The sequence below is a fragment of the Myotis brandtii genome, unplaced genomic scaffold (genome assembly GCF_000412655.1).
Source record: "Myotis brandtii unplaced genomic scaffold, ASM41265v1 scaffold247, whole genome shotgun sequence".
Classification (NCBI taxonomy): Eukaryota; Metazoa; Chordata; class Mammalia; order Chiroptera; family Vespertilionidae; genus Myotis; species Myotis brandtii.
Genome location: NW_005359352.1, coordinates 1,433,446 through 1,442,567, shown reverse-complemented (window position 1 = coordinate 1,442,567; position 9,122 = coordinate 1,433,446).

Below are 9,122 nucleotides of genomic sequence, written 5' to 3'. Positions count from 1 at the left end.
GCGCCCGTCGCTTCCTGGGCGGCCCTCGCTGCCTCCCTCCTCCTCCTCTGCAACCGGACTCCACACCTGCGCTGGGGGTGCTGGGGGGGCGCCCCGGATTCGGTACCTGCACCTGCGCCCCCTGCGCCCCAACTGGATTGCGGAGCCGAAGGAAAGCCAGGCCGCCCCCCTCTTTTCCCCGCACTTTCTGTGTAACTTCATGTTTCCTGAACCGTTTGGCCACGCCAACCAGGACCCCCCAGGCGAGGCTACAGGGTCAGAGGGTGGGGGGGGGGCGCCCTTGGCTTATCCCCGGGGGACAGGGCAGGGTCCTCCCTGCAGGATGGCTCGGCTGCGGGCGGAGGCGCAGGGAGAGCCCTGCGTGGTGAGGCGGGGGCTCGGTTGCTTGTTGGGAATTTTACTGCCTCGCCTGGAGGTGAGCCGGTGGACGTGTCTGCCAGCCGGTGTGCTCTGCGCCCACCTGCACAGGATGCCAGGCCCTGCTGGCTAATGTTTCACTTGACCTGGAGCCGCCTTCCTTATCTGGGCTGGAGTCAAGGTCACAGCAACCTGAGCGGGTGCTCGGGCAGGTCAGTTTACATTGCATCCCAGTTCCCGACACCGGCCCGGCCTGGGAGGCGGGCAGCCAGGTGCTCCTCTCTGCAGGGCGGCCAGGGCAGAGCGGCCAGCGGGCGGGCTGCCCACCGAGCAGGGGCTGCTGGGCGGAGCCGGGCATGTAGGATTCCTGAGGGTCCCAGGAGCGTCCGCCTGAGCCTGCAACAACCTCAGGACGGTGGAGAGAAGTCACCTGAAATTTAAGTTAATTATTAAATAATAAGCAATTTACCTTACTATTGTTAAAATGTCAATACCATCCGAAGCAATCTACAGACCCAATGCAATCCCTGTCAAAATCCCAATGATTTTTTTATTTTTGCCAAAACAGAAAAATCCAAGAGTGATTGGGAACCCTGGGGGCTGGATCGGAGGGGGCTGGGCGCTGGTCCCTCGGGAGCTGCGTGGAGGTTTGCAACCACGTGAAGCAGGACATCGGGGTGAGACCACCGTGTGGGGTGGCGTCCCCACCACAGGGCAGACGAGATGTGATCTCTCGCCAGCCCAGGAACAGCCAGGCAGCCTGTCGGCTGAACTCAGGATGGGAGAATCCCTGGAAAATGCACAGCCACAGGTCTGCCCTCCTGGGAACGGGGGTGCCACTCGCCTAGGAAATCCTAATGCCGACACATTAGCATAAACACCCCGAGGGGTTGGCCAACCCAGAACCTCCTGCGAGAGAACCCTCCGTACAGAGCACACAGAATCCTCACACCAAGTGGCCTGTGAAAACGTACATTTTTAATCCACTGTGAACCAGCTTGCCATGGGAGACTCAGGAGAGACAATGAAGAGCAGGATCGGAAATGAAAGAACTATAAAGGCTATAAACAAGGAAGACTAAAATGATTTAAAAAATCAAAGAACTAATTGAAAACATAAGAACAAGATATAGTGGCTGAAATGGAAAACTGAATGCAGTGGTTAAAACCCGGCTTAAAAATGACTGGAGCCTTTTCATACACCAACAATGAACCAACGGAAGAGGAAATTGAGGAAACAATTCCATTCACAACAGCATCAGCGAGAATACAGTACTGAGGGATGAACCAAGGAGGTGAAAACAACAAAACGTTCCCAAAGAAATGAAAGAAGACGCACAAATGGAAAGACCTTCCCCCTCAGCTGTGGCCTCATGCTCCCAACTCCTTCCCGGTCCGTCCTTCCCTCCACCCCAGGGGTGTCGTCCGCTTTGCTGAGAACAAGCCCCCAGTCTGACCCGGCAGCGAGGCCCAGATGTGCCCATCCTTGGTCTCCGCCCCCATCACCGCAGGAGAGGGCAGCACGTGTTCCCACCTGTAGTACGATGATCCGCCCTTTTAGAATAAGGTCTTAGTTTTAAGCACTTTTCTACCTGCAGCCAATGCCATGACTTTTACAGATAAAAGTCTTCTACGTACGTTTCCCCGGTTCTGGGAGAAAGCTCTTAAAAACTCACACGTCCCTTCGAAGTTCTTACGTCTCAAAAAAGAAAAGAAACCCCACAGACACCGCGCCAGCGGGCACGGGAAAGGCCACTCTTAATGTCCTGATTTTACCAGATCTCGCCAAAGCCTACAGGGAAAAGGGCTCATCGAAAATGCCGACGGGAACTGGAGTCCCCAGAGTAAAATGCTGAAAGGAGTGAGACATTTCAAATGTAAGTTCAGCCCAAAGCGGCCGAGAGGATCCGATGTGAAACCCTTTGCTGGGAGGGTTCTCTGGCCAGGCGTGTCGAGCCTGGCCGTGCCCTGACCTCGGCTGGTGGGGATCGTCCCCAGGGAGCTCCTGCACCCGCTGGCAGTCATTCTCGCTGTGGGAGCTCCCTTCTCTGGTGTAGGGTGTGAACAGGAAGGAGGGGGACCTCTGGGCCGCCTTGGAGGGTGGCTACAGGGGTCTTCCCATCAAGAACTTGGGGTCCTGGGGAGGGTGAGATCAGAGCCCGCCCAGGTGTCCTGACCCCCCGCTTCTGGTGAAAGGCAGGAGGCCCCCCTCTGAGCAGGAGCTAAAATCCACTACCCAGTCAGAAATGGCCGACTTCCTGCCGTGGCCCTTTGAGAAGCGGGGAGACCGGGGTGGAAATGCAGGGTGAGCGGCTGTGTGACTCCTCCGGGCGCATCCTGCTCCGTTGTGGACGCGCTCAGCGTTCCTCGGCTGCCGAGTCCTCGGTGTCGAGGGATTACACGCGTCCTCGTCAGTCACGGCCGAGTTCGTGCACAGTGCCCACCAGGCCGCGTTCACTTGCTTTTCTTGACCCAAGGGAAGGACAGCCTGTTCAGGGACCGCCCGTCACAGGACATCATCACTCACCAGACGGTTTTATTTTTCCCAAATCTCACTCCCGGCTGATTCAGTGTCTGGCTGTCAGTGGAGCCTTGAACTACAGTGAATAGTATTTCCAGGCCTACGATGTCAGGGGTAATTTGGGCACAGATTAGAGAGAAGGTATAGATAGAGATACAGACAGCAAACCATCTTATTAAAAGTTTTGGATTTGGGATCATTATTCTAGTAATAAATGGAGTAACAAAGTGTGGTCACCAAGGATAAAATTCAGACCCTCTTCTCCCCTCCCCTCCCCCCCCATCCCACACCCGGCCCAGCTGTGACATGCACACGGCTCGTCGGGGGACATATTTTAATTCTTGGGAACTTGCTCAACACAATCGCTAGTGCTCTTACTCTCGCATGGAAGCCATGCCCTCCCAGCCCACCGGCTGGTGGAATAGACAAAAGGGACCGTTTCCACAGTTTACAGGAGGGAACAGTCACCCTGAAGGTTTTTTGTTTGTTTCTAAATATATTTTTATTGGTTTCAGAGAGGAAGGGAGAGAGGGAGTAACATCAGTGATGAGAGAGAACCATTGATCGGCTGCCTCCTGCACGCCCCCTACTGGGGATCAAGCCTGCAACCTGGGCCTGTGCCCTGACCGGGAATCGGACTCTTCAGTCTGCAGGCCGATGCTCTATCCACTGAGCCAAACTGGCTAGGGCTCTTTTTTTAAAAAAATAAATGTTTTTTATTGATTTTTAGAGAGAGAGGAAGGGAGAGGGAGAGGGAGATAGAAACATCAATGAAAGAGGAACATCATCCATGCGCTGCCTCCTGCACGCCCCCTGCTGGGGATCAGCAACCCTGGCTCACCTGCTGAGCCACGCCGGCCCGGCTGGAACATTTCAATCACCTAGAACGTGTGGTGTTGCACCATCGTAGATTGATTCTGCAGTTACGATCCTTTATGGGCCGGGCATCTCCAAACGGGGCCAAGCAGAGGATGTGAAGTGACCAGAGAGTGACCAGCCGTCCTGCGGGGCGCACAGCCTCGCACCTCGATGCCCGCCTGCACCAGGGGCTGGGGGGGCCCCTCTGGAGCCTGCACACAGGTGATATCTGGGAAGATCCCCAAGGTCACAACAGAAAAGTCTTCAGGGGCCAGACAGGCGAAGGGTGAGGAGGCGGGGCCGGGCCGGCCGGGAGGACCTGTGCGCCCAGGTGAGCCTACTGGTCAGTGCGGTTTGGGGTGGACCCTGGGGTGGGCCACTGTGCCTGCGTCCCCGCCCCTGACAGGTGCTGCCCGAGCGCCCGCTGGCCCTCACCAGGGCCGGCCTAGACGCTCCTGCGCTGCACTGTTCCAGGCAGGTCCATGTAAACAGGAGGGATGCAGGACAACGTAACAACAACTAAAGACACAGAAAGAGTGAAGAGAACCCAGGTACAAGCGAGAGGAAGGAAAGCAAAACTCAAAAAGAAAATGGTTTCTTTAAAAATAAAAACAGTTTAATTTGCATTAAGTATAACAACGGGCAGCCTATACTAGCACATTCTCAGAAACACAGCTTAGGCGATGCAAGAGCCAGGAACTGAAATTCTGAAAATAACCCCCCAACGTTTCATTCAACATTTGCCCCAGCAGCCCCTCTAGGAGAGGGAATCTCAGGTCAGGTACTTACTTACATGCTTTTCGCTCTACGTGTGGGCTTCTACCTAAAATTCTCTAAAAGGAACATTTCACCAAAAACAACTCAAATTTAACAACCAAGAACCAAGAACCCGGTGGGGCGCATGGCCCCTTCTCCCGCCGCGGGCAGCAGGCCGCTGACTGGTGCGCAGTCTCTTCTCCTCCCCTGCGTCTGGCGAGGAGCCAGTGTCGGAAGCTCAGCCGCGGTCGGAGGGCCAGGCTGCGGGCAGGCGCTGAGATCCAGAGCCTGTTGCCTTGAAAGGAAATGAGGTAAATGAGCATAAAGTCGGTTAAAGCTAGAAAATGGTAGTAAGCAAGGGGGTCTCAATGATTTCAAACAGCGTCTTCACTCGAACGTGGAGCATGGAGCTCTACATTCTTTTTTAAAGTAAAATTTCACTTACTCACGTTCTGATCAGTGTTTGATATATTAACTCACGCTTTGTTAAGATCCAGGAAAAACTAAGTCCTAATAGCCCTGACCGGGTGGCTCAGTGGTTGAGCACCGGCCTGTGAACCAGGTTGAGGTTCGATTCCCGGTCAGGGCACATGCCCAGTCTGCAGACTCGATCCCCAGTGCGGGGCGTGCAGGAGGCAGCCGATCCGTGGTTCTCTCTCATCATTGATGTTTCTCTCTCTCCCTTCCTCTCTCTGAAACGAATAATAACATTTAAAAAAAGGTTTTTTAAAGAATCATCCTACTATTAGCCTGCAAACAGTTGCTCTTCCTTCTCTACTGACCCTTTATTCTTGTCAATTCTTTCCTCTCTTCACGCCACACAGTGACTGGGAATTCAGGATGGAGCTCGTCCTGCTGCCACCCAGGCCCCATTCAGCTAGTGCTGTGCTCCCAGCGCCAAGCACAGGATGCCCTGGCCATGAGGCTGCTGGCCTCCCAGGCCCCGGGCAGCGGAGCTGAGTTAACCAGGCCCCGGGCAGCTGAGCGGAGCCGAGTTAACCAGGCCCCGGGCAGCGGAGATGAGATGAGTTAACCAGGCCCCAGGCAGCGGAGCCGAGTTAACCAGACCCCGGGCAGCGGAGATGAGATGAGTTAACCAGGCCCCGGGCAGCGGAGCTGAGCTAACCAGGCCCCGGGCAGCTGAGCTGAGCTGAGTTAACCAGCACTGGGCTTCGCTAGTAATGCTCCCTGCACACTTAGGCTTTGTGGTGTCAGGGGTGGATTTCTAGCCATTACTCTACAGCAGTGGTTCTCAACCTTCTGGCCCTTTAAATACAGTTCCTCATGTTGTGACTCAACCATAAAACTATGTTCGTTGCTACTTCATAACTGTAATGTTGCTACTGTTATGAATCGTCATGTAAATATCTGATATGCAGGATGGTCTTAGGCGACCCCTGTGAAAGGGTCGTTCGACCGCCAAAGGGGTCGCGACCCACAGGTTGAGAACCGCTGCTCTAGCTGTTTCTGGCGTAACTCTATTAAAATGGCGCGAATGTAAATTCTCTCGTGGCGACAGCTGTTTCCAACGCCGGCTTCCGCGTGCTGTGAGGGGATGCCCGCCTACCTGCGCTCACACCGGACCCTCCGCAGCGGCGTCTCCCAGGGGTGGCAGGTGTGCCTAGGCAGGAGAGCGTTCAGTTACACAGGATTTACATTCCACCTCTCGTTCATCGGCCTCAGCCAAGGGCTCTCAACCTTTCGAAGTGACGAGCCATCAGAAGTCCATCCAGTGCCGCCCACATTACATAGAAATTTCTTTCTAGTTTTCCATTCATTCGTGTGATGATGGTCCCTCCTGGCAAGGCTGAGGAATTAAAGAGGCAACCATTTCATTTAGCCACCCCCACCCGGAGCAAACATGCCTCTCCCCTGCTGCCCGCAGCCTGAGCCTGGACGGGCAGGAGGGACCGAGCCTTTGCCAGGAGTGGATCTGATTGCACGGTCCCAGTTCCGGGCTATTCCCTCAAAGCCACGGTCCCTGCGGTGACGGAACAGCGCCCCCTAGTCCTGGCTGTTCCTGGTAGTGACATAGATTTAGTCAGTTACCCAGGAATTCGGGGGTTTTCACCTCGGGGAAACTTCTAAATAGGCTGAGAATGCCTGGTATTACCAACAATTATGTAGTCTTAAAACTATTTAAATTTAGCCTTTTAGCCAAAAGAAAAAAATAATTTCATTCAAAAACTATTTTCTAATGGTTAGTGTTTGCAAGAAAAAGACGATTACAATAGATTTGACTGCAGCGCTGTACCATGCAGTCTAAAGAGTGGCCCATGTACTAGGGAGGTGAGGACTTTAGCAAACAAGGTTCTGAACGTATCAGGCCAGGCAATTCCATTACTCTTACCACCACATGAAGCTCAGGTAACACACACCACAAACACACGTTCCCCTCGTGACGGGTGCCGCCCCACACGCCCCAGGGAAGGGCCTGGCTCAACTGGTACCACGTGAACAGACCATCTGGCTTCCAGCAAAGGTCAAGTGGTTTATCAAACACGTAAGACTGACGCTGCGGGACGGAAGGGCTACGAGATCAGGGCACCGGTGTTCTTTCCTAGCATGTTCCACCGGCCGAACACAGCTCTGCACGTGTGAGAACCAGGCCGAGCTACACTGTATAAACATACATGTGAGAACCAGGCCGAGCTACTACACATTATAAATACACACACACACACACACACACACACACACACAGACTTGCAGATTCCATGGGATGATGGTGTGGCTCTGGTTTGTTGATTTCTGTAACCGATGGAGAAGCAAACTTCTCCAGATAGTTCATCGAATAATCGATAGCCCCCAGGATCTGGACAACCTACTTCTTGCAGCAACAGACGTGCACGGCACAGAGCTGCCGCCGGCACCGCTGCTGAGAGCTCCGCGCGCACTGGACGGACCGAGAGCCGCGCTCTCCCAGGGACTGTGGGCGGCTCAGAGCTGCCGGCGCCTGGCTGCGCCCTGAGCCTGGACGCCCCTAACAGACTCCAGACACATGAAAAAAACAACACAAAACGAGCCCCGTTACCCCCGCAGTGAATAAACACTCGGAGCCAGACTAGCATGCGATTCTTTATTTTTCTAGTTTTTCGTGCACTGAATACCACAGTGGGAGCATCACAAGCAGCATAACCCCAACGAGAAAAAGTTAGACACTTGAGCCTCGGGCGGTGAGACCCCAAACAGCAACTAGTCGCACAATGACTGGTCAAGCTAAGAATTTATTCGGCACATGAATGAAGGTCGTGAAGTGAAACCATCACAATGTGACACTAGATCTAGGTAATCACACACCTACAATCACATCTAACATTTCGCAACCAGTGACCTGCAAGAATTCATCTACGTGAGTGAGAAACCCCTGCGCTGGCGGGGGAGGGGCTCCCGCCATGGAACCTCCAATGCCCTCCTCCTCCTCTGCCCACGGCCGTGCCCGGCCACAGCCTCACCAGCTTCGCCCTCTTGTCACCCTTGCTTTGTATGTTGTTCAACTTTTTAAAACATTCTTCCTTCTTAGGATCCCCCAGCATTAACATGCGGATTTAGAAGATGAAGTTTCTCAGCTCCGCCCTGGAACGGGAGGCCAGGGTGAGTTCTGCCTAAACGTCACTGCCCTGACGCACCACTTCCTCCTCCTCTCAGCCCTGAGCACTGCTGAGCCCCCCCCCCCCCCCCCCCCCAGAAGAAGTCAGGTTCCTCCTCACTGCTGGGGGCGGAGGGACACAGGGCTCACGATTTAAGGTTACAGGGCAGGCTGGAGGGTCCCGGGCACAGAGGGACACAGGGCTCACGATTTAAAGCTACAGGGCAGGCTGGAAGGTCCCGGGCACAGAGGGACACAGGGCTCACGATTTAAAGCTACAGGGCAGGCTGGAGGGTCCCGGGCCGGTGGCCGTGCTGGAAGCCAGTCTGAGACTGGAGGTCACGCCCCGCCCTCCAGGCCACACCGCAGCTCCTGAGGCGCGACTTTGGGGCCCTGGACCCACTTTGTTATCAGTTCTGAAGTCCTTCTGTCATGTCTTTTCCACATAAAGTTAAAAACCCTTTGATAAGCAACCTGACTACTCAGGTGGTGTCGCTGCGCTAGTTCTCCATCTGCCGTCAGTCTCTGGGCTCCTCCGTGCCCGTCAATCCTTATCTTTTCCCCTAAAAGCGAACTGGGCTCTGGTTCACCTGACAGCGAGCTCCCCTCCACTACCTGGGAGCAGATGTTCTACGGGAGCGGCCCGAGGGGGCCATTTTCTCTGCAAATGACAGCCTTTGCATGCAGGTAAGATACCCGACCCATCTTTATACTCAGATCGTCTCAAACATTTTTATGGGGTTTGTGCCAATGGAAGTTATAACAACAGTGAGTCTGAAAGCTTCTATTACTAAGGCCACGAGGCAGACTGACCGGCAGCGGCCCCCTCCTGTGGGACGAAGTGTGTCCTTCCCCCACGGCCGCGCGTCACGGATGCGAATGGGAGGGTGCCCTCGCCCTACAACCGGGTCAGCTGTCACACCTCGTGGCGCCATCCTGCGGGGGGCCCCCTAAAGGATGCTTTCCCTCTCCTCCCCAAAGCCGGTGCTGTCCGCAGCGGCCACGGCCAGGAGCTCGGAGGACTCCTTGGAGAGCCGTGCGT